General features: G+C 38.9%; 1 long non-coding RNA gene and 1 pseudogene across 1 annotated transcript in view; one reads left to right on the top strand and one right to left on the bottom strand.

Moving 5' to 3' along the window:
- Positions 1-6,666, top strand: part of LOC127526387 (uncharacterized) — a 399,704-nt gene extending 393,038 nt beyond the window's left edge. Inside the window, exon 3 of the long non-coding RNA XR_007933965.1 lies at positions 6,025-6,666. This is a non-coding gene — a long non-coding RNA (uncharacterized LOC127526387). The remainder of the gene's footprint in view (positions 1-6,024) is intronic.
- LOC127526389 (zinc finger protein 420-like) overlaps positions 1-27,048 on the bottom strand; it is a 537,318-nt pseudogene that overhangs the window by 484,718 nt on the left and 25,552 nt on the right.

Raw genomic sequence — 27,048 nt, 5'->3', positions numbered from 1 at the left:
ACCATGGAAGACCCAAAGAGTGTCTGATTTAAAGAGAACATGCCGTAGAGCTGAGCGTAAATGGAGGAGGACTAAACTAACTATTGACTATGAAATATTAAAAGTTAAAATAACAGAATACAATAACACAGTCCGTCTTGAGAGGCGCTGCTATTTCTCTAAGATTATAAATAACAATGCTAGTAATCCCAGAGTCTTATTTTCGACAATTGATCATCTGTTAAACCCAAGTAACTCATAGGAATGCCTCTTAAGTACTTCCAGTAAAACCTGTGAGGCTATCGCTGTATTTTTCAATCAAAAAATTAATGATATTAGAAATAACATAGTATATCTCCCCAACACTAAGGATCCTCCTAAACCCCAGTACTCCATAATAAACAAATTTAAGTCTTTCACTAGGATAGATTTACCTGATTTACATAAAATAATTTCTCAAATAAAACCCTCCACCTGTGCCCTTGACCCAATACCAACTAATTTTTTCAAAGAAGTATCGGGCGTGCTTAGTGATAATGTTCTTGACATAGTAAATTCGTCATTAGATACGGGGGTCTTCCCAGACTGTCTTAAGACTGCTGTAGTTAAACCCCTACTTAAGAAAAATAATCTCGATCCCTCTGCTCTTGAAAATTATAGACCCATCTCTAACCTGCCTTTCTTAAGTAAAATTCTAGAGAAGGCAGTCATTATACAGTTAAATGAGCACCTCAATAAACATGCTATTCTTGATAAATTTCAGTCAGGTTTTAGAACAAATCACAGCACAGAAACTGCACTCGTTAAAGTAGTAAATGACTTGCGGGTAAATGCAGACAGAGGCCATTTATCTGTTCTCATCCTCTTAGATCTGAGTGCCGCATTTGACACCATTGATCATAATATTCTTAAAAATTGCCTTAGTCAATGGGTGGGCCTTTCTGGCAGCATCTTAAATTGGTTTGAATCCTACCTGGCAGGGAGAAAATTCTTTATTAGTTGTGGTAATTATAACTCAAAGACACATGATATTCTATATGGTGTTCCACAAGGCTCTATCCTGGGTCCACTGCTCTTCTCAATCTACATGCTTCCATTAGGTCAGATTATCTCAGGGCACAACATGAGCTACCACAGCTATGCTGATGACACACAGCTGTATTTATCAATAGCACCTGATGACCCCAAATCTCTTTATTCACTAACACAATGTCTAACCTGTCTATCAGAATGGATGAATAGTAACTTTCTCAAATTAAATAAAGAAAAAACCGAAATCTTAGTGATTGGCAATAATGGATACAATGAGGCTATTAGAAATAAACTGGATGCATTAGGATTAAAAGTCAAATCGGAGGTAAAAAGCTTAGGGGTAACCGTTGATTGTAATCTGAATTTTAAATCGCATATTAATCAGATCACTAGGACAGCATTTTTTCACCTAAGAAACATAGCAAAAGTTAGACCTCTTATATCATCGAAAGATGCAGAGAAATTAGTTCATGCGTTTGTTTTCAGTCGGCTAGATTACTGTAACGCACTCCTCTCAGGACTACCCAAAAAAGACATCAATCGTTTGCAACTAGTGCAGAAAGCAGCTGCTAGAATCCTTACCAGGAAAGAAAATCCGAACACATTTCGTCCAGTTTTGATGTCACTACACTGGTACCTATGAGTCATTCAGAATTGACTTTAAAATTCTGCTTATGGTTTATAAAGCTTTAAATAATCTCGCCCCGGCTATATATCTGAATGTCTGACACCTTTATATTCCAAATCGTTAACCTCAGATCCTCAACTGAGTGTCTCCTTAGAATTCCAAGAGGCAAAACTTAAAGAAGTGGTGAGGCGGGCCTTCTGCTGTTATGCACCTAAAATCGTGAATAGCCTGCCAGTAGGAATTCGCAGGCTAATACAGTGAGAGCACTTTAAAAAACTACTGAAAAACACATTACTTTTAACATGGCTCTTCGTCATAACTTCACTGTAATTTAATCCTGATACCTCTGTTATATCCAATTCATTATAATAACTATTCATTCAAAATCTGTACTAACCCCTACTCTCTCTTCTGTTTCCTTTTCCGGTGTCTACCCAAAGCACCATGATGTTCCAACAATGATGGATGGATTAAAAGCCAGAAGTCTGTATGACCATCAGCATCAAGTGACTCCGTGAAAAACCCGAACTACAAAGAGGACTATTTCATTTATGTTAGGTAGAATGCCCAGAGGGGACTGGGTGGTCTCGTGGCCTGGAACCCCTACAGATTTTAGTTTTTTTCTCCAGCCTTCTGAAGTTTTTTTTTGTTTTTTCTGTCCACCCTGGCCATCGGACCTTACTCCTTTCTATGTTAACTAATGTTGTCTTATTTTAATTTCTTATTTTGTCTTTTATTTTTCTTCTCTTCATTATGTAAAGCACTTTGAGCTACTTTTTGTATGAAAATGTGCTATATAAATAAATGTTGTTGTTGTTGTATCATTGGTGCCAGAACCCTGCAGGATTTTCCATTCAGAGAGAGTGAGAGAGACAGTAAGCGCACCCTGCCGCCCCCTGGTCTGGCGTGGTATTTCTATCATTTACGCCATTCAGTTGTCTCCCAATCAAACATTTGTGACAATATATTTATATAGCAGTGGCCCTAACACTGGCCCTTGTAGGACACTACTCTTACAACCACCCAGTTCTGATAGGGTTCCTCGCACCATAACCCTCTGCTTCCTGTGTTTAGCCAATTCTGCACCCATCTGCACACCACACCCTGAACTTTCACTTCTTTTAGTTTAGTGGCAACCTATCAAATACTTTCTGAAAGTCCAGACAAATAATATGGTCCACTTTGATCATATCCTTTGGTTGGTTCCTCATAGATTTCCAGCATGTTAGTAAAACGCAACCTCCCTCATCTGAATACATACTGACTGTTAAGTAAAATTCCTGTTCTTGCCATGTGTCACTCAATCTTTTCCTTAATTCCTTTCATTTATTTTCCTGTGATGCAAGTTAAGCTTACTGACCTGTTGATACGTCAATTTTCCCAATCACCCTTTATATATAAAGGGATAACATTTTGAAGTTCATAAAAATTGTCCCAGTGTGCAGTGACTACTAAAAAATATCCATCTAACGATTATATATATTTATTCACTAAACTCCTTAAGCATTTGAGGATAAATAGCATTTGGTCTTGGAGATTTGTTTGATATCAACCAATTCAATCTCAGCAGCACTTCTCTTTCTACAATTTCCAAGTCCCTCAGTACCTCCTTAGTAGACCCTGTTACAACTGAGAGGTTATCCACTTTTTTAGACATGAAATCTTCAGAAAATGGAAAGTTTAGAGCACTTTATATTTCACTGTGTATTATAAATCCCCTTTATTGTTCATGCGGCACTTCACTTCCTCCTTGACTGTTATTTTACTCCTAAAATACTGAAAGAATGTCTTTGACTACAATATTTGTCTTTAACTGTCTTTTAGAGACCTCATATCTTTCCTAATGGTTGCTCTCAAATGCACTACTGTTAGCATTGGGGTTATTCATCTTAAATGACTTATTCAGATGTTCTTTTTTTCCTTTGCAGCTTATTTCTACCTCTATTTTCTAACTCAAGAGATGTTCTTAATTACTTTGAATCCATCCTGCATCATATGTAAAATGTTTAACTTCTTTCTGCTAACAAATCACAGTTACTTTTGCCAGTTTATTGCTATGACACAGACTAGCCGGTTACTACAAAAGCTTTCTCCACCCTCTGCCACACAAACCCAAAGGTTGGAGTAAGACTGGAGTAACACCTGCTGTTGTGTGAATCACAAAACAAAAAAACACCCTTGTAAATAGAAAAAAAATGTTAAAAACTAATAAACTGCTTCTCTGCTTCTTAATAGTCTACCAAAAAAAAACTGTTTAGGAGCAAAAGTCATATTTAATGCACACTCACACAGAAGGAGCACAGAACACACAGCCTTTTTCACTTTATGATATAAGAATGATGTCAGCATGTCAGTCTAAGTTGTTTCTCCAATCCACCGCTTCAATGTGTAATCCAAAGGTTTGACGTTTCATCCAAATACATCTTTAAGGATGTCACAAGAACCTTAGAAGAGATGAAGAGATGTGTAAAGCTGGCAAATGTGATAAAAGAATTTTGGAAGACCTGGGTGTCCGTCAATGCATAGAAAGCCATACTGTCTACAAAAATGGAGGAAACTCACTACTAGAATGGGCAACCCACAAAGATCACAGCATGAAAGCAGAGGTGAATAGGAACCCAGACAGGCAGAGCAAAGGGCCTACAGAAAGCTACAGGACTTGAGAAAGTCTCTGTCCATGTGTTCTTGTGGAGAAAAGCGTAAGAATGTAGTTTACAGGAGGGCAACACCAAGAAATCAATGCAATCTAGCAAAACCATCACTGCACATCTTAAAACTTGTAAAAGATCATTATGATGTTCCAGAAAAGACAATGTTCTATGAATGAATGAGACAAAAGTTGAAGTCTTTGGTCAAAACATGCAACACCATGTTTGGAGGCAATACAAAAGTGGACATTGATACTAAAGACTCAAGGTAAATGGAGCATCATGGTTTGGCCTGCTTGTTTCTTCATGGCCTGGAACACTTGACATGATCAATGGTCACTGAATTGAAAATATTATCAAGAAATCTGACAGAAAAATATCAGGATAGTAGAAGCTGAACAAAAGTTGAGTGATGTCACAGGACAATGAGCTCAACAACAGGAAGAAATCGAAAACAGAAGGGTTAAACAAACAGTAACTGGTGTTCTGGAATGGCCAATAAGAGACACAAGATGCTGTGGCCTGACCTAAAGAGAACTGATCAGAAAAGGGCACTCAGGGATGAAGGAACCGAAAACGTTTGGAATGAAGGAAGGGGTTAATATTCATTGCTGATCAGTAGCTACAAAAAGTTATGTTTAGGTCATTACTGTTAAAGAAGGGTCAACCAGTCTGTAAAGATAGGAGGGTAATGGAGTGGACTGTGAATGTTTAAACGATGTGTTCAGGACTGACAAGAAGCCGTCCAATTGTTTGTGTTATTACAGTAGTTTAGGACAACTGAGGCTGTCTGTAATTGGAGCTCAGCTGAAGATCGGACCACATTGTTAACAGGAATTAAAATGGATACCCAGGAAATTCCAGAGGGATCAATACCTTTGTCTTGCTCTTGGACATTTGTATAGCACTCTTTATCGAGGATAGGCTGAGGACTTTTGCATAAAGTCACTATAATGGAAGAATAGCAAATTGCTAAACCTTATATGACAATAGATGAAATCTCACTAAATTTAAACAATAAAGTATTTTCACTCCATTTCTAAGTTTCTCATAAAAATCACAAGACACAACTTGTCAAACTCATAACCCCCAACTCTAAATCTTACACATTTTTATTTTGCACTTACTTTTTCCAGACTTCTTTGAAGATGGTCGCTTATTTTGCTGCGCTCTAACAGATGTAGTTTCCTCAGCCCTCTTTGGTTCAGACTCTAATGATTCAGACTTCACATTGATAGAAGGCTCTGGAGATGAACAGTGTCTGCTATGAGAAGAGTCTAACCTGGTCACCACTCCATCTTGACACCCATCATGACGGTTGTCTTCTTTTACACTGTCCAGCTTTGTATGGTTATGCATCTCAATACTGACAGATGTCTCTTCGGGTTCTTCTTTAATGCTCACTGGTTGCAGTTCACTGTTTTCCTCCTTGATGTTCAGACTTTCTTGTTTAAGGTAGATGGACTCCCACTCACAGTCATCCTCCTTAATATTTACAGTTTTCTCCATATTTGTGTCCACATCACAGGTGTCCTGTTTCACATCCATTGAGATGTTCCAGTAAACAGCAGCTTTTGCTTTTTCTATATGAAAAGAACAGGAATTAACTTTATTTAAACTTCATCACTTATGTCTAATATCTTGAATATCATTTTAGAACAGGCTCTATGTTATGGTTTAATGTAAAGTTATACAGTTTGTAGCTTGCTGACAGTACCTCATTGCTCTTCGTTTCAGATTATCAGAATCTTGGGAGTGGAGTGAAGGTCCAACAGTCTCTGAAACAAGAAGACCATCTTACACAGTTGGTGGTCAGCAGTATTCACTACTTGAATTAAACATACAGTGCTGCTGGGGTCCCAGAATTGTCTTATCAGTTTATGTTGATGAAGGTTTGTACAAGTAGGGGCACAGGATTGTGTTAAGAAATAGAAAAGTCAGGAGGGAGGAGATGAAAGAGGAACTTAACTTTGCTGAAATGCGCAGCTGCAACAGGAGAAGACATTCAAGTGAGATAAGCGGTTTGTTAGCTTAGGCTGACAGGTGTAACTTGTGGTGCGTAACTTCTATTTTTGTCAGTAGGTTTGACAAACCTTTTCAAATCATTAAAAGCCACCAGTCCCCTCTTTACCCACTGAATCAATCATAACTTTTGATTGTGCTATCAGATTTAATAAAACCCCCTTGTTCTCACTAAATGTTTTCAAGTGCATTGTTCTGTTAAACTGTGACCATCCCTTCTCCATTAGTAAATAGCTGATTGACCTGACTTAAGCTACTTAACTGCACCACCATAACAGGGATGGATGTGTGTCGTGTTAAAAGGAAAAAGTGTTTTAACTTTATAGGAAAGGGCAGAGCAGGCTCTTTTCAATTAGGAGGCCGTGTTCCTATATACATTGGACTTCCAATACAACTCAGTCCTGCCACGTTCAAAGTTGACACTGCTATCGTGGGCTGCATCAGGATTGGGCAGGAGGAGGAGTATAGGAACCTAATCAAGGACTTTGTTAAATGGTGTGACTGAAACCACCTACAACTGAACACCAGCAAAACCAAGGGGCTGGTGGTGGATTTTAGGGGGACCAGTCCCCTCATGGACCCCGTGACCATCAGAGGTGACTGTGTGCAGAAGGTGCAGACCTATAAATACCTCGTAGTGCAGCTGGATGATAAATTGGACTGATGCTCTGTGCAAGAGAGGACAGAGCCGACTAAACTTCCTTAGAAGGGTGGCATCCTTCAACATCTGCAATAAGATGCTGCAGATGATTCAATCAGACGGTTGTGGAGAGCACCCTCTTCCACGCGGTGGTGTGCAGGGGAGGCAGCATAAAGAAGAGGGACGCCTCACGCCTGGACAAACTGGTGAGGAAGGCAGGCTCTATTGTAGGTACGGAGGGGGACAGTTTGACATCTGTGGCGGAGCGACCGGCGCTGAGCAGGCTCCTGTCAATCATGGAGAATCCACTGCATCCACTGAACAGTATCATCTCCAGACTGAGGAGATTGTTCCTCCCCCACACTATGCGACTCTACAGTTCCACCCTGGGGGTGTAAACGTTAACATTATACAAAGTTACTGTCTGTTAAACCTGCATTTTTATCACTCTTTAATTTAATATTGTTTTTTATGAGTATGCTGCTGCTGGATTATGTGAATTTCCCCTTGGGTATTAATAAAGTATCTATCTATCTATCTGGACCTGCTTTCAGAGAAGCCATTGCCTTTACCAGTAACATCACTCCCTTGTGAATTCATCTTTGAGGTCCGAATAGGCGATCAGTAAAAGTCGTCTTAGTCACAGCACAGTATAATAACAAAACATTTCCTTAAATAAAAATGATGGTTCTGCTGTCTCTATCATTCCTAACCAAACTTCCTGTTACAGGAGTACAATCCCAGTCACCAACACAACCGTGTACCCCTACCCAATCAATCAATGAAAGAACAAATTCAAAGTGATTACTTTAATATTTAATTTTTCAAACCCATCAACCTGCAATCATTAACCATAGCAACAATTGAAATTGTTCAGTCAAACGTTTTGATTTGTTACTCATGTGAAACAAGAGGCGTTTACTTTTGAGGGGGTATTTATGAGAAGACAGCATTATGGTGAGAGAGAGGAGTCGTGACCCGTAATACTAAAGCTCTTCTTTGCAGTATTAAGCATTCTACCAGTCAGGTTTATAAGAGGTATAATTTAGAGTTGTGTTTCTTGACCCTTAGTATTATTCAGGCACAATCATTGAAAATGTATTGATGACCTACAAACATTCATTTCGCCTGACATTTCCATCATGCACAGTTCAAATGAAGCTCGATGAATAAGGATTTGAAACATCAAGTGGACAAGCACAGTGGAAATTAGCACCTCATGGTTTGAAGCACTGAGCAGACGTGTGCAGTTCAAAGGATGCTTTATGAAGCCGCGACCCATTCAAAGCCATATAGTGCCGTACAGTACTTTGTTACAAGTCTACCAAACATTAGATATTTAACCCTCTAGTGATATTTTCTAATTTGTCTTGATATTACACACTTCGGTAGAGTTCACTGACAGACTGAAATGACAATTCAGGTAGTTGCTGGCAATTAATACAGTATTTGTTATTGGTTTGCAGTAATTTAGTTTGTCTGATACTTAATGTAAAACATAATAACATATCTTTGACCTAATCTATTATACATATTACGAGATTTACTGTAAAATGAATTAAATTTTGTATCCGAGTAGTTGGAGACACTGATGTCATTATAAATGAGGGCTGGCCTCAGTACGACAGGATGGTGTAAGAAATACGGGTGAGATAAAATCCAGACGACAGTAGACACGATCAGATGTCTGGCCACGGGATGTGCCGCTATTAACTCCACAGTGGTACAACTTTGCTTTTGTAAACTTTCCTTACCAAATATAGAAGTAAGGATTAACTTCAAACGTTATCTGAATTCAGAAAGTACTTTAATTCCTGTTGCTGTGGTTTGTAAACAAAATTAAATACATACACTAGTCACAACATTACATACAAATACATCTTTTAAATACTCTGCATGTGTAAGCTGAACAAACATTTGAACCTCTTTATATCAAATTATCTATAATAGACTTATTCTTCCGCAAGGACGCACAGCATTAATGGCTCAAGTGATAAGAGAAAAGGACAAACTATTCTCACAACGTGCAGCAAGTAAACAAAGGAACGAATGACGTATGAAGCCTGAACTATCACCTGGAAATATATGAAAGAAAAGTTCTACAAGTGTTTCTAATATTCTGCCATTAGAGGTCACAATTTAACCTGGCAAAGGACTTTGACAGTCGTACTGAATTTATATTGTAGATAAACATAACATAACTGTCCAGTGTGCTTAAATGTGTGTTTCCATTTCTGATCGCTGTACGGCACTTCCCTTTAAGGACAAATCACAATCAATTGTTTCAGCAAAGCAGCGCCTTCCAACCATCCAACATGACAGTGTGAACCTTCATTGTTATAGATCAGCGCTTCATTGAAGTATCGTTTAAAGTTACCGTTTAGTATAACAGATGGCTTACTTTATTTTTAAATCAATCTGGAAATGCACACACTTACCTTTAAATTATATAGTGAATTGCTAAAATTTAGTGTCCATTTTTGAAAGTCGTAATTTTTACTCGTCCCTGTTATTATGCATTATAATTCCTCAGTGTCGCATATTATTCGTCACTACTCACGAGTTCTGCTTCATTGAGATTCTCCGTCTTATGCTGTAAATGAAAACATTTTAAAGGGAGAGTTTATTGAACTGTAGCAGACTTTTGATCTTCTTAAAATTATGTAATTTTTGTGATGTTGACAATTATTAGATCAAAAATCAATGAGGCTGAGAGATTGTGTGGACTGTGTTGTAATTGTTTTCGTGACATCACCTCAGTACAGAGAGTGTGACACGTTAACAATGCATTCAGTCCTAAATGATAACTCAACAAGTGGGGCGAACATGAAGGATGACCTCCCCAGGGATCTTAGGTACAACTGCAGGTGCCTGAAGGATGATGGGAGGAGTTCCGACCTTGGAAGACCTGGCTGCGCTGTGCGGATATCTATATTTTAGATGATTGTAACAGGAACCCTTTTAAAATCCATCTTCAAGGTCAAATTCCGTTTGTCAGAGTATACTTACAATTTGGGTACTTTTGTAGAAGAGGCCCTGCTAATTTCCACACGACACCACGTCGCATTTCGTACTGTCGTGGTATTGTCATGAATTATGAATTGCACTTTTTAAATAGATTATATAGTTATATTTTGATAAAGTCCAGTTGTTAACTTGCAAAAATTAAGTTGAATACTGTAATGAGAAAATCCAGTGTATGCTAACATTATATTTGTTAAATTCGCACGCAAGTTTATACTGTCCACACATATCAGTAACAGCGTTCGACTTAAATGGCACCGCGTGGGGTTGGTCTGCCTGTTGCTGTCTCTCTGTATGTCGGCAATGTACTGTAACTGTTTACAGACACGTTTATTACACACCCTGACTTTCCCCAGTCTGGCTAATATCTTTAATGAATGTGTGTAGCATATTTTTGTCTTGCTGATCGGACATAAAACTGCAGTGAAAAGACACAAGGTGAGCAGACAGTAAAGTGCTGACTGAAGGGGGCGCATGAGAGCCCAACAGGTGCTTGTTGCTGCTGTTCTTCTACGCAGAGGCGCAGATAAGTTAGCGATATCAGAAACTCAAGTGCACTGCAGCAGGCTGTTTATTTTTATTTTTTGTTCCGACTGACTGCCAAAATGGAAGATTGAGACTTTTAAAACCAAAGGAAAATAAGGAGGACTTTTACAGGAAAGTGACGGAGATTTTTGTGGAGAAGGTTAGGCGCATACAAATAAAAGGTAAGACCATAAACAGTTTTCAATTTTATAAAAATAGAAATGGGATCAGACTAAGAAAAAAGAATTCCAATATTTAAAAACTCAATTTTAACCTTAAATAATATATTTCTTTTGTTTTTCTTGTTATCCTTTTTGTTGAAGTCTGTAGTAAAATTAAAAGCATCAGAGTAAAAAGCTTTTAAAAACAACAAAATATTTCAATTAAGGTCATAATTGAATTTTTTTTTGTACACCACTCTGTATGTTCATTTGTATTGAATGAGTATCGATTTTGGAATTTCAAAGGCAAATATAGAACACATGGAGGGGCAAATGCCTTCTCTCTGATCTCTCGCTGCTATAAATGTCACTTTACATCTTAGCCAAATATGTTCCTTATATGTTTGAGTAAAGAATGCTGGTGAGATATGAAACATAACCAGTAGTCAATGTGCATTACAGACTACTCTTTTGGGTTCATATATTTGTAAATCTCACTCTGAAGGAGTCAGTGCCTCACCAGCCATGAACCTCACCGCACGTCACTGCACATTTTTTATCTTAAAGAAGTGAACGGCATGCTAATAATTAAGGAAAACAATGTAATCGAGGTGTCGAATTCTGAATAATAATTAGGAGTGCACGTCTGACACTCAACGGGTGTAAAGTGTGTCCTTCAAAGCCATCAGTATTTCTTTATTATGTTGATATCAGATTACATCAATACAATAGTTTTTCCATAATAAAGTTAACAAATATATAATAATGAAGGCTACATTATATACAAGAGTAGCAACAGCTAAGTTATTACAACAAACCGAGATGCAGATAATAGCATTACACATTGTTAATGAAGCAGAATCTTACACGTTTTAATTATTTTAGTGTGTTTTCCATTTTTAAAAGCTATTTCTAGCATATTAATATCCATACAGAAAGATGTAACAGAGGGTCTAACGTTCTGAACATTACACTTATGAATAGAGAGAAAAGCCAAGCAAAATGACACCTTTTATTGGCTAACTAAAAAGATTACATGCAAGCTTTAGAGGCAACTCAGGCCCCTTCTTCAGGCAAGATGTAATTACAGATCAGGCAGGGACGTAATAGTAAAGCTCTGAGCATGTGTGCGCACAGCGCACGCTGCTCGGTTGTTTTTGTGCGCCTGTGCCAGCAAGTCAGGTAGGCACCTCAGATTCGGGTAGTGACAAGTCCTATTGGTCAACCAGGCCGCCAATCTTCTTTGGCTGAAAAAGTAAAAGCAGTGGCCCTCCTCCGTCTGCGTACTGTTCCAACATGAGTTAGAATCTTGCGGTTTCCATAGGAAGGGCTAGTGCATGGAGCACAGATAAAACAAAATAGATTTTTTTTTTTGTGGGTAACTGATGTTTTATCCATCCATCCATCCATCCATTATCCAACCGCTGAATCCGAACACAGGGTCACGGGGGCCTGCTGGAGCCAATCCCAGCCAACACAGGGCACAAGGCAGGGGACCAATCCCGGGCAGGGTGCCAACCCACCGCAGGACACACACAAACACACCCACACACCAAGCACACACTGGGGCCAATTTAGAATCGCCAATCCACCTAACCTAACCTGCATGTCTTTGGACTGTGGGAGGAAACCGGAGCGCCCGGAGGAAACCCACGCAGACACGGGGAGAACATGCAAACTCCACGCAGGGTGGACCCGGGAAGCGAACCTGGGTCTCCTAACTGCGAGGCAGCAGCACTACCCACTGCACCACCGTGCCGCCCCTGATGTTTTATACTATTTGAAATTAAAAAAAAAAAAAACTAACTCTCACTTAGAGGATCTGTGCAGAACGTTTTACAAACCTGGCAGGATGTAATCAATAACACTTTAGAATAAGCTCTTAAAGCACTGAGGAAGGAGATTCTCTCCCGTTTTCTTTTTCTTCTCCATTTATCTGTATTCACTTACTAATTCATCTGTTTACTTATTTGTACCAGCTTTAAGTTTTACTTCTGGCCATGCTGTCTTTCTCAGGGGTCGGGGTTGATTTGTTTTCATTCCTATTGTTGTAAAAATTGATCTATTTGTATGAAATGTTGTGTGATTTCAATAAATTAAAATTTACTTGTCCAGAAACTAATAAATACATTCAAGAGACAGTATTAAAGATTCCTACCTGATAACTACGTTTCTTGGTGTGGACTCTAGTCTGCATAAAGTGATAAGCATATTTGTCTTAAGGCAGCACACATATTGTAATAGTGCAGCTTCTCTTCTACCCCATGTCGATCATGTCAGAGACGCTGAGAGACACCGCACATTAGAGTTAACAAAGCGGTGGTCATCACAACAGTACAGCATGTGAGCAAGACCCTCCTCATTAAATGTTTCTAGTAGTCAGTGATTTTCAGATCTGTAGCTGATTTGTATTGTTGATTTCCAAAACCCAATGCGAGTAAAAGTGTGTGCTGCAGAACTCATTACAAATGTCTTCAAAACAGCATCAGTGTCATCAACAGTGCAGTGACGTGCGGTGAGGTTCATGGCTGGTGAGGCACTGACTCCTTCAGAGTGAGATTTACAAATGTATGAACCCAAAAGAGTAGTCCGTAATGTACATTAACTACTGGTTATGTTTCATATCTCACCAGCATTCTTTACTCAAACATACAAGGATCATATTTGGCTAAGATGTAACGTGACATTTATAGCAGCGAGAGAGCAGAGAGAGCGCATTTGCCCCTCCATGTGTTCTATATTTGCCTTTGAAGTTCCAAAATCCATACTCATTCAATACAAATGAACATACAGAGTGGTGTACAAAAAAAAAAAAGGATTTTAATTATGACCTTAATTAAAATATTGTTGGTGTTTTAAAAGCTTTTAACTCTGATGCTTTCAATTTTACTACAGACTATTCAACAAAAAAGATGTAATTACATCTTGCCTGAAGAGGGGGCCTGAGTTGCCTCGAAAGTTTGCATATTGTAATCTTTTTAGTTAGCCAATAAAAGGTGTCATTTTGCTTGGCTTTTCTCTACATTCATAATGGCTAACATGGTACAACACCCTAGTACTACTTATGAATAGGAAATTTATGAAGCAAGGAAACCACAGTTACTACATTTTTTTTTAACATTTAGTCTTCAAAATGGTATACAGAAGAAGAACAAGAATTAAACAGTGAGATATTGATTTGTCATTCAAGACAGTAACAGAAATAAATCTTTATAAAATATTTTGGAATAGGAGCAAAAGTAAAAGAAATGTGAGAAGGGATGCGTCTTCATTTGTACCTAAACTACATTTTGGCGATATATTAATGTCATACTTATGAATAGTTAGTTGGTTACTATTTACTCATAATTCTGAAATGGATTTCTTTAACGATGTTTGGTAGAAAAAATTCTATGGCAGAAAACAGACAACTTTAAAATTTATGATGTCCAAAGCCATCAGAGAAGTGTGGTGTGCGTCTGATGTGGCACAACGACAGGCTGGGCACCTGTTGTTGTCATTTGTCATTAGCTTATCATTTAAGCTGTTGGTTTAGGAGGAGCACAAACACACACAAACACATTTAACTGAATATAATGGAGAAGGATTGCTCCTTACAAATAACTTTTCTTATTGCTGCAGTTAGAAGTACAATGCCCCTTCATTGTATTTTTTTTCTTGACCCTACAGGATGCCCGGTGCTAACCAGCCTTCCAAGTGGCTGAACAGATGCCAGTGTACCCGAATTCTGTTACACAACTGGATGTTGTTTTCTTCTGCTTCTGATAGATTTGTTATTTCTACAGGTAAGACTACCAAGGCTTTCAGTTTCAGAAGTAATTTGTGCACAATTCCTACAAAGCCTCCCCATATTTATTACTTGATCTGTAATATTTTGCTGGCTTGAATACTGTACTGTATGCTTGCTCACTCTGTCCAGTAACTAACACTGCTTTTTAATTTTAGACAGGAAAGCCTCACAGTGTGAATCCTTACAAACGCAGAGACTGAGATGCATTAGTACCAGCAGTCACTATACAGCGATGGTTGTTCCGTTTTGCAAAATAACATTTACTTTATTAAGTTACTGTGCTTTGTTGTTGGATTTTGAAAGAACCGGGACTTAATTTTAAATTAAAACAAAAGTAAGACAGGAGAGAAAAACACATTTGTTTTCATGTAAGTAATGACACCTGAGCACCTCACATTAGAAGTTCAGATATACAGAGATTATAACACAATGTCTACTGTATGTGTAATGTAAAAAAAAATGATGCTACATATAATGACAAGTTGGGGTTGTTTCAAAATCCAACAAAAAAACACAGTAATTATTATTATTAGTTGGACTTTAAGCAGAACTTTATCTATTGTGATGGTTTACTTTGGTAAGAATTGATCTGCAGGTGTACCAAGAAAGGAGGCAGAACAAGAATTAAGAGTACACTTTATTAATGTTTGAACTCTGTGAGTGAATATCTACTGTGTTTATGTTTTTCACAGTTACAGTGAAGTAGAAGAGTCTGGCTGTGTTATGGGGCAGCAGTTAAAGAAGAAGGAAGGAGAGATGTGTGCCATGTTGAAGTAGTGGCTGGTCCTCCTGTCTGCACGTCTAGAATCCGCCATCTCAACCGCTGCTCTGATCTGCTGTGCCTTTGCCAAGTGATCACAAGGTATTGGACTATTTTTTTTTTTCTTCTGAAAACTTTCTTAGTCTCATTGCACTGGCTGCCTGTCTCACATAGAATTGATTTCAAGGTTCTATTAAATAATTTGAAGGCTTTCAGTATTTTAGACCCTGCCTGTATTTTGGTGTGTCTGCTCCCAACATTTCTTTTCTCAAACGTTGCTTTGCTTATTATTCAAAGATCAACCATAAAAACTGGCAGCTTTCTGTACTCATGCAACAAAATCTGGAATGCTTTGCCAATAGAAGTGCCAGGCTACAAATGTCGATCATTTCAAAATTTCTAATTTGGCTTTTCTTAATTACTTGCATTGGATGTAATAGATTAGAAATGGTACTGTGAACAGTTTGTAAGATCTGCACTGGGCACTAACTTCTGTTGTTTTTCTCTGTTGACTTTTTCCAGTTTATTGCAATGGTGAGGGAAAATGTACCAATAATTATTTGTTAAGGATCTCTTTGTATACCACGTTGTCAGTTCGCCCCTCTGGTTGTAATATGACCAAGATGTGCGCTGACCTTATTCTTGAGCATGCAACGTATAGTTGGCCATGTGAAAAGCAATCTTGCCTCAAATCAATGCCAACCTTTTGTAGGGTCTGTCCCTGAGACTTATTAATTGTCATTGTGAAGCAGAGCCTTACTGGAAATTGGAGGTGTTTGAATTGAGATGGGAGACAAGAGGGTATAATGGGGATGCGAGGAATAAAAACTCTCCCCTGAGCCACCGCCAGTAAAAATAGTTGCCTCAATTAGGTTCTTTTGCAAGCATGTGACCTGAAGTCTCGTGCCATTACAAAGTTTCGGTGGCTGAAACTTTCTCAGTAACATTATTGGTGCCGCAACCTTCAAAATTAGATTATGCTCAGGAGTGCCTGGAGGATTCAGAGTGTGGACCGAGCTGCAGGCTATGGACGTATATATGTACGAAAGTAGGATTCAGTTAGCGCTGGGAACCTGCGTACCAAATTTCTTGAAGATGGCCCCATTAAGTAACAAAGACCGCTGAAAAGTTCAATATGGAGGCTGACAGTGGTGTCATACCACCGGAATAAGTACATAAATCGGTTTCGGTTAGCGCAGGGAAGCCGTCTACCAAATTTCGTGAAGATGGGGCCATAAATAAGAAAGTTTAACATGGCGGATGTTGTCGACCGTTATGACTGTTACGTGTAGAATTTCGAAATGCAACCTGCTTAACTTTTGTAAGTAAGTTGTAAGGAATGAGCCTGCCAAATTTCAGCCTTCTACCTACACGGGAAGTTGGAGAGTTAGTGATGAGTGAGTCAGTGAGGGCTTTGCCTTTTATTAGTATAGATGTATATGTGTATGTATATATATGTGTGTGTGTGTACATATATTATAATATATAAATATACATACACACACACACATATATATTATTATATATATATATATATATATATATATATATATACCTGTACCCGGCCACGCGTTGCTGTGACTCAGTCTGGTTAAATGGAAAAGAAAGAAAAGAGAAAGCGCACGTTTCTAATATGTTTAATTTCACAATGCTTGTGGGTATACAATATTTGTTGCTCCATTGTCTGTGCAGAATGTTAGACTGAATAATATTGTTAAGTTCGTAGACGTCTTTGTTTTTAGCCGCAAGAATAGCTCGTTCACTCAGCCAGTCGTGATTCTTATAATTGGTTTGAATATTGGGAAATACTTTTTCAACCAATTCTTCTTTTGACGTCACTAAATTGCAGAAGTTATGAGGCAATAAAATTAGTCCTGAGGTCAGATCAACCGGCACCTTTCCGTTCCCAATTTCCAGATTTCTCCAACCCCGTTATTGACAGTTTGCATTCTTTGATCTTTTTGCTGAAGCGTTAGCTTAGGAATATTTGATTGCACAAACGACAGAAGATCACCCGTGTTGTAATTTTGTTCACGACGCAATTCTACATCGAACGAAGCAGCAGCAGATCGATTCGGTGATGGCATTCCCAATTGATTGAGAACTTTGTTCGTGATTTCTAAGCACAAATCTTCAATCATTATCACCGCTTAGTTGTAGATTTCTGCTGTGAAATCCATGTTTATATTTGAATTTTACTTGTGTATTCGACGGAAAAAATCTACAGCCATGTGCGATTTATATTTCTCCCATAACTGTTCTGGAGATGAAGGAGAGCAGGCGGTCAATATGATTGCAAACAATGCACGAATTTGATTTGGATGTGACGTGTTGCACGCGTCGTTAATGTATACATCCCAATGTCGGTCGTTCTCCAATAAATTCAGAGCTTGACATGTACTTCGGAAAGTGGCATGTGTAACGCCGTTGACAATTCTCAATTGCTGGAAAGACGTTGGACCGGGCACATTTACCAACAGCATGTGAACAAAGAAGCATTCATCTTGATTGGGATGCACAGTGTACAGTCTGCCTGTCGTAGTTTCTTTGAATATGGAAGTTTGTCCGTTGACTCGCTCTCCTCATTTGCGTTGTTCAAATGATTTTCTACTTGCATTCCATGTGTAATACGTAGGCACTTCCGAATACAGCAGTGTTTTCGCAAACGCGTCATTTTGACATAACGTAAAGAAAGCAGTTAACGTTGTAGCCGTGGATTCAGGGCTATTTGGTGCACATTTGCACCTGTGAAATAAACGCGTTTTCCATTTTCTAGATGTACTGCTAAGTGAACAACATCTGGACTTCGTTCATGTATGGGAAATGAAAGAATTCGCCATACAGCTTCATTGCTGCTTATGTATCTTCCAGCCTAATACTGAACGATTTCATCGATATGTATGACCGCATTCCTATCACTTCCTTCTGGTTGCACGCCAAAAACTGCCATGTTGCTGCCTTTATTCACGTATTTACAAATGTATTTGATCGAAACATTGAAATAGAATCGTAAAATATCTAGTATAGCGTGTGTTGCTTTTACGTCCAACAGATGGCGCTGTGTTTTCAAAAAAAGCATGTTTTTACCTGTCACAGGTGTGACATCTATATAATATGTATATAAAAACACGCACGTATTCGAATGCAACGTTGTGTCAAAATTTCAAAGCAATCGGTGAAGACCTTTCGGAGATTTAAGGTTTTGAACAAACAAACATTTACATTTTTATTTATATAGATGTGTATATATGGTTTTGGCATCCAAGCGCTTTTTTTCCAACCTAGAAGACTTCTCTTGAGATCCATTTAATCGCCTCGTTGATTGCATGTCTTCCAAGGTACTTTCAATCCCCATTTCCTGCACCGAGTCATCTCCCCTTTTATGAGTGACTGTGTTAGTCGCCGTACTTTGTACAGGTCTTTGAACGCACTGAATACTTGTAACTGGTGTCGCCCGTCGGCTACTTTCGACAGGGAATGGAAGCAATTGTCGAGTAACAAAAATTATTTCTAAGTGATTTCACATTGAAGAAATAGTAAAAACTTGATCACTTGGGTCAATACCTAAAGAAATGTATTCGCAATTGCATTTCCTGTGTGTACCATAATCTGTATGAATTAATTGTTGCTATGCATCTTCATAAACTATGGGAGGTTTGTAAGGAAACAAAGCATGCTGATCTGCTCCCATTTCATCTTACAGTACTCTATGACTGGGAACTGATCTAATGTTCATACTAACCAGGCTTATGGCTCCGGGGCGATCACGACTGAAATTACCAAGCGTTACTGTTTATGGCTGTGTATTGGAACATCCAAATCCTGCTTCCTCCTCCTGCTGCTTGCTATCGCCGCTCACCTACGCTACCACACCCGCCTGTCCTACCGGCTGCGTTGTGCTGTGCTGCTTCTAGTGATGGGCCGCTCGATACTCAGGTTTCGACACTGTGTCGAGCTTTCGAAGCACTGGAGATCGAAGCGCCGCTTCGAGGCTTGCTTCAAATGCACCCGTCACGTGATTTTGAGTCACGTTTGCGTAATGACGTCATTGATATCTGCGCAGTCAGCAGTCGATTTGGTCATTCACTAGTCTGTTAAAGCGCTTTGGCTCAAAGCGTAAAAGCAGTTGTTCTTGCTACAGCGATAAGGTTCGCTAACCCGAGATCAAATCCTAATTGGGGCTCGCATATGTTGAAATAAGGATTTTGTATAAAACAGTTAAGTAGTACTTGTCTGAAAGTTAACAAATATATTTTGGAGACATTATGAACGATTTACATGGGGCACCTTTTTCCTTGGTGTGGAATCATGTCCACCTAGAATCTGTAACAAATTAATGAGCATATTTTGCGTAAGGTAGCACGTATTATAACAATCCAGAATATACTCTACGCCATGTCGATCATATCAGAGAGGCTAAGAAACGCTTCACTAAAGCCGACGTGGTCATTACACCAGTATATGCGCAAGACACTCTCATTAAACGTTTTTACTATTCAGTGATTCCCAGATCTGTAGCTGATTTGTATTACTGATTTCCAAAAAGCAATGTGAGTAAAAGCGTGTGCTGCATAACTAATCACAACTGTCTTCTGCAATTTTAGGAAAGCTTCGGGAGTTCTGCGTTAATGAGACAAAAACGTTGTAAAGAAACTTTGCGAATTCATCCAGAGGTGAACATAAAGATCACTCAAGTACTGACAAGAAGGAGCAGCTGGATAAGCACATCTGGAGCCAAACTTTCAAAAAAGCACCTGACTTTGTCAGCAACATCCTTTCCTTCTGAATGCATCTTATCAAAGGCTGCGCCGGGGGGTAAATAAGTAATCTTCCGAACTGCAGCTCAACAGAGTAAATCATTGATGTAAATAAAATTATTGAAAGACTAAGCTTTTGTCGTTTCTGTATTCTTAAACCATCTTCCAGTCCCACAATCCCCCGCAGTCACTGTCACATTTAACGTTCCCTGCTCCTCACCTGTCGTGTCACCCAAAGTATCAACACTCAGTTTCATTCAAGGCTTTACCGTCCTTCCTTTCATAAACATAAAATAAGACACACATTCCCTCTACATACGTGTCCAATAATAATAGTAAACTGGCAGGAACAAGAAAAAGCACAAGATGGGAATATTCATGACAAGAGTCTCTGCATCAGAGTGAGGATGTGCCTTGTCACCCATTACGTGAGCTCGTCTGCCACCCTTCAGTTGCACTGGCACACCTTACACTCTGGGGCAATTGCAATGGAGAATACCGACAATGTACACCTTCAGAAGTGGAATAAATCGACTGTATAAGTAGAACATTTCAGATAAACTATGAATTTTGTTAATCATAAACAACGCAACATAACTATTATATGTGTTGTTACTTTTGATTTATTCTCACCAAACGTTACATATCTACATGGGAAATGAACATGGGTAATATGTTTATAATCATTCTCACTAAAATACACTGTCAAAATATATTAATGAGCAAACTGAGACACATTGGCCTTTAGGAAATATCAAAAAGCGTATGCGCTGTCATTTAGGACAGAATGCATTGTTAATTTGACGCACTCTCTACTGACGCGATGTCACGAAAACAAAGAAACAGCACAGTCCGTGCAAACTCATATCCTCCTTGGTTTTTGACCTTATGATTGTCAATATCAAATCAATAAAGTCATTTTAAGAAGATGACAAATCTGCTATAGTCAGTTCAATTAACGCTCCTTTTAAAAAATTGCTTATACCGAATATAAATCAGAATCTCAATGATGCGGGACTTGCGAGTAGTAACGAATAATATGTGACACTGAGAAATTGTAATTCCTAATAACGGGAACAAGTAAAAACTACGATTTCCTAAAACGGACACTGTAAATGTAGGCATTTCAATAAATAATTTAGGATACTTGTGTGTGCATTTCAATACCAATTTAAGAACTACGTAGGCTACCTGTTGTACTATAAACGCTACCTCAAGCAGCACTTAACAGTAAATAGTCTAACAGGACAATGACTGACTGTACGAAGATGCTGCGCCGCTACAATAAAGGGTCACACTGTCATTCTGCATGTTTAGAAGGCGCTGATTGGCTGAAACTGTTTATAGCGAATTGTCTTAAATTGGTAGTGCCGTATAGCGATCAGAAACGAGAAGACACATTTAGGCATGCTGGACAGTAGTTTGTTTTTCTACAATACAAATTCAGTACGACACCAGGGTCTCCAAACACACAAATATGAAGCTTATTACGTTTTACAGTGAAACTCTTTACATACACAATATAATTAGGGACGTGTGCCCCCTGCCCGTCTATGGTGGCCCAATCTTCCCTCGACAGCTCGATTCGCTCGCTATCCGTCCAAGCTGAAAATATTGTTAAATGGAGGAATTGAAAAAAACCTTTCACAAGTGGAGGATCGACGACGCGAACCGCTGGTGTTTTTACTGAGAGACAGTTGCGATACCATTGAGCCACCTAATCGGGATAATCAACGAGCTTCGCACAACTGAACTACTACTACTGTTCTTACTGCGGCGGATGTGGAAATATGTTGTTTGACATATGCACATTAAATTGGTTTAATTGACACGAGAGTATCATTGTTGTATTCTCCTAATGAAGACAAAAAAATTATATTTATAGATGTATACTATATGACGTACGGTTTTGAACAAAATTAAGCGTTCCATAAAAAGGTTGCACGATTTACCTAATCTTTTTATATATATAAAGTTGATATATGACAATATATCTTTGACACTATGTATCAGACAAAGGAAATCACAGCAAACCACAAGAACAATAATTACTTCTCAGCAACTACCTGAATTGTAGTTTAACTATATTAAGTGAAGTGTGTAATGTCAATACGAATTACAAAATATAACTAGAGAGTTAAGTGATAGACTCTCAGAATATAGAGGTCAATGCCTTTGAGTGTGCTGAGGCTTCACAAAGATTCAGTAACCAGTGACCATGTCTGCTCGAGACTTCGAAGCCCTATCATGATCCAATCTCAGTACTACGCATGTCTGAGGCTTTGAATCTGCTCGAGGCTTCGAAGCCTCAGTTAACTCAGTGCACATGTCTGAGGCTGCAGAGCTCCATTTGAAGCTCGTCATGACGCAATCTCAGCACTACGCATGACTGAGGCTTCAGAGCTCCGTCACAATGCAATCTTAGTACGCATGTCTGCTCAGTGCTTCTAACCAAGCTTGATGATTCCAGTGTGCATGTCTGCTTGGTGCTGACGAGCTCCAGTTTGAAGTACATATGGCATCAACAGAGTTCAAAAACTCGACAGAATTCCCATTGAAATGAATGTTTGTGGATGATCCATACATGTTAAATGATTGTGCCCGATAATACTTTGTGGTAAAAAATAAAATTATAAATTATACATCATACAAATTTCGACTTGTAGAATGCATAATGCTGCAAAGAAGAGACACATCTCTCACTATAATACTCTCATAAATATCCATTCTTCACCTCATGCAACGTTTTCATGCAACACTGAACGAATGTCATATAGTATACATCTATATATCATTGTTTTGTCTTCATTACATACATACATACATACAAAACATGCATTATATACATCCACTCTGCCGAAAATAGCAGTGGTGCAGTGGTAGTGTTGCCACTCCATAATAAGGCTTGCGTGGGTTCGGGTCCCACGTCCACCCGTTGTGAATTGTGACCCAAAAGAGTCTGTTTGTCTTTTTTTTTTCCATTTAAAAGCAAATTCCACCGTGGACCGAGAGCGAGCAAGGCGAGAACACTAGTAAAGATCTACCAAATGGAAATGGCATCTTGTTTTATGTCTATAACAAAAAAAAAATATTTGAGTGACGATTTCAACTGTTATTGTAGTTATTGATGGCGGGTTTAGCGGTTTAAAATTTTAAATATTAAATTAATAAGGTGGAATGTGTTCTTGCTTTGAGTGTTGGGGTGGGGGGGGGGGGGGGGGAGAGCTACACCATAAATGTGTTAGTAACTGGGATTGCGCCTCTATAACTGGAAGATTGTTTAGGAATGATACAGACTGGACAACTATATGTTTTAGGAAATGTTTTATTATTGCACTGTACTGTGACTAAGACAACTTTTTACTGATCACCTGTCCGGACCTTGAAGATGTGTTCACGAGGGAGGGATGCTGCTGTTAAAAGCAAATGCTTTTTCGACAGCAGGTCCAGATGTGTTTATCCCGCTGCTTTTTGTTGCCTCAGCAGTCAAGAGGATCTTTAATGCCGACCTTGATCCATGCACTGCTCACCTCGGAGTGTCCCGTGTGTGTCTGTGTGTCGGTGTGCCGGTGACTGATCTGCGCCGTGTCTCTCAGCCTCTCTGATGAGCTCCAGATTGACACCTTTGAATGTTTGGTGCAGCAGAGCAAATTCAACCTGATCTACCACAGTGGGTTTGTTATCACCTTATTCAATGGAGGGGTTCATGGACATCAAATGGCAATGAATAGAAGATGAATTAATGTAAATACGTGAGCTGCCTTACGCAATTAGTCATCACGATGGCGATTCTAAGTGGGGATGATTCACGAACAGATCTCTTATGCGATCCTTCCACAGTATCTCTCAAAATTATTTAGTTCAGATTGGTTATAAAGATTTCACTCGAGATTATTTTTTTAATTTTTATTAATTATGATGAGTTTTTAGTTCGGATCGAACTCAGGCTAGCACTACGCTCAGAATTTGAAAAGCAACCACCTTAGTTAATTGAGCCACTGACGGCGTCTTTTCTCGTAGCGAACTCGTTACTTTTGAGCTCCAAAAAATATTGTAAAGTATTAATAAATGAAATAGTTTAATACTTGATCAAATAATAACATCTGTGATTTAAGGATTTCACATTTTCTTTCTCAAACGTGCTTACCTATATCATGGAAAAGTACAGGGATAAACCTTTATTTTCTGTCTACTCCGTTTTAATTAAGTCAGACCAAAGAAAACATTTAAGGCTATTAAATGTGATCTCCAGAAAAGATGAGGGTTAATTATAATACTAATAACAGGAGCGATTATAATGATACAGTGCAAATGTAAATACTAATTGAAAGAGCCGGGGATCCATGAGGTGATGCATCTTATTTTGTTTAACTCTTGCTATCGTATAGTGCAGGGGTGGGCAAATTCATTCCTGGAGTGCCACAGTGGCCGCGGGTTTTTGTTCCAACCCATTTGCTTAATTAGAAAACAATCCTTGCCAATAATTACATTTCATAGTTTGTTAGTGCTTTAACTCTGCTATGTCAAGTCATTCTCATATCCTAGACTTTTTTTTTCCATTCTAAGGATATCATCCAAATACTTTAAAGCATAAAATGGATGGGTAATTCTCAATCCTTCACTTTTTTCTCTTCTCTTTCCTTCCAAGTATTTAATTAAACCAAATAGTGCACGATAAATACACACAAGTGTAAAGGGTAACAAGCAAGATGGATAACTGCTGGTTTCTTTTGTCATTTGCATCTTGTTGTTAATAAGGAGCAATTAAAAACCAAGAATGCAGCTGTTTAAGACTTAAATAAGCAATAAGGGTTCATAATCTTAACGAGGGAGATAACTAAAATGAAGCAGAAGTGTTTCTAGAGCAATAAGTGCTTCTTATTAAGGAATTGGGTTGGAACAAAAACCTGCAGCCACTGCAGCCCTCCAGGAATGAATTTGCCCACCCCTGGTATAGTGCATTCTGATAATAAGTTTGTGTAACGTTAATGAAAATGCCAGGAGGTGTCACTAGAGATGTGAGTGTCAAATGCTTCGAAGCTTCGATACGATTTCCGACACAATTGCTTCAAACGTGTTGATGCTTAGTGAGGCTTCACTCCGCCCATCACTAATATATACCCCTGTCTCTGTGGGCATAGCGCCTTAATCACATGCCTCAGGAAGCCAATGAAGCAATTGACAACGATCGCAGTCAAACGTGCAGGTGCAACTCGCCCCAACTACCTCATTAACTCACCGCGGTCGTGCAATCGCGCCAAGGAGAGTGACATGGCTTTATGGATTTAAAACTGGCCCTTTTTTATGAAGCCGCGGACCCGCTAGTGATGCTATAGCCTCACCGTGATGCTGATACACTATAGTACTGACAGATACAGGGCAAGTCTTTCAATTAGTCTTACCTATGAACTACAATGACCAATATACCAGCAAGTTTACAACGGAAAAAAAAAGGATTTTTTTTTTTTTTTTTTTAACTTTTATAAGATTTTTGGTCTTACCATCAGGTTGTTTGTTATGTTTTTTTTCAGAGGTTTCACCGTATGTTTCGGGAGCAAGTCTCGCATGTTTTTACCGACTGGTATTTTAAAGGTGGGGCAGACGCTAAACGCAGACACGGGTGCCTGGGAAGGTCAAACACCAGCTATAGGGGGAGTCCAAGTTGTATTAGTAGTGTACGTGTACCGTAATGTTTAAGTTTGTATATTAGTAACCTCAAGGTTAGGTATAAATGTTTTTTGTTGTTTATTGTTTTATCTATACATATAAAGGAGAGTTGGTATCCGTGTGGCTGTGTTTGTGTGGGGATGGAGAGTTAAGGCGGGTGTTGGAGTCACGTGATCATCTCCCCTCCCATTCACTTCATTTCGCTCCAAGCTGAGCTCCACAGCTGACGCGGTTAGTCCTTTCTCCTTTACTGTTTAGTAGACGCGGTAGGCCTTCTTACTGAATAGTATTTTTTCCTTTAGTGTTTCTTAGTGTTTAGTTGACGCGGTGTGCCGGTGTTCCCGGCGGTGTTGCAGTTTAGTGTTACTTTCTACTTCGTTTTTGTACTTTAGTGTTTAATAATAAAAGTAATTCATTACATTTATATAGCGCTTTTCTCAGTACTCAAAGCGCTAAAATAGTGAGTGATACTTAGCAGTGTAGAAGCAGCACAGCACAACGCAGCCGGTAGGACAGGCGGGTGTGGTAGCGTAGGTGAGCGGCGATAGCAAGCAGCAGGATTTGGATGTTCCAATACACAGCCATAAACAGTAACGCTTGGTAATTTCAGTCGTGATCGCCCCGGATCCATAAGCCATAAGCCAGGTTAGTATGAACATCAGATCAGTTCCTGGTCGTAGAGTACTGTAAGATGAAATGGGAGCAGATCAGCATAGCGAATATAATCACGGAGACAGATCATCCCGAGGTGCTAGATCGCCAGGTACAAAGAAATGGTCGTAGGTCTCGTCCCGTGATCCACAGACTCAGCTGTTCCCAGTAAAGTGGAGTCCATAAAATCTGTAAATATTAAGCCAAATCCATGCAATTCGAGTCAGCTGTATCCACGAACTATACGTACAATAAACGAAATAAAACAAGCGTAAGAAAGTGCAGAATTAAGGCGAATTTTGCTGTGTTTGTTGTGAAAGTGTTGTTAACAGGGAGGAGCGGCAACAAGAAGCATAGGCCAGCATCCCCTCACCTGCTACAATAAAGCAGTTATAAAGTTTAGTAGTGTTTTACTTTATCTCATTTAGTGTTCTTCCCGGCGGTGTTGTCGTTTTTTAGTGTTAGTGTCTACTTAGTGTTTGTGTTTAGTGTTATGGAAGGAGTGATCTTACCACTGTCAGATTTTGCAATGAATGAGTTGGTAAATAATGATTATTTATCAACAGATCACATGAGCAAATCCAACGCAATTTTAGCTGCGCATACAATTTTCCAACCTCAAGCGGTTTTGCTAATGTGGACTCCTGACATACCTATAATGCCCATTCCACAAAATACAAAACATATTCAAATATTACCTTCTGCAGCTACTGAACGAGTGACTCACTGGGTGTGTACCTATTATGATGGTGCTGTAATTCATG

The sequence above is a fragment of the Erpetoichthys calabaricus genome, assembly GCF_900747795.2.
Source record: "Erpetoichthys calabaricus chromosome 1 unlocalized genomic scaffold, fErpCal1.3 SUPER_1_unloc_24, whole genome shotgun sequence".
Taxonomy (NCBI): Eukaryota; Metazoa; Chordata; class Cladistia; order Polypteriformes; family Polypteridae; genus Erpetoichthys; species Erpetoichthys calabaricus.
The sequence above is the reverse complement of the archived record's forward strand: the minus strand, read 5'-3'. Positions and strand labels throughout refer to the sequence as shown.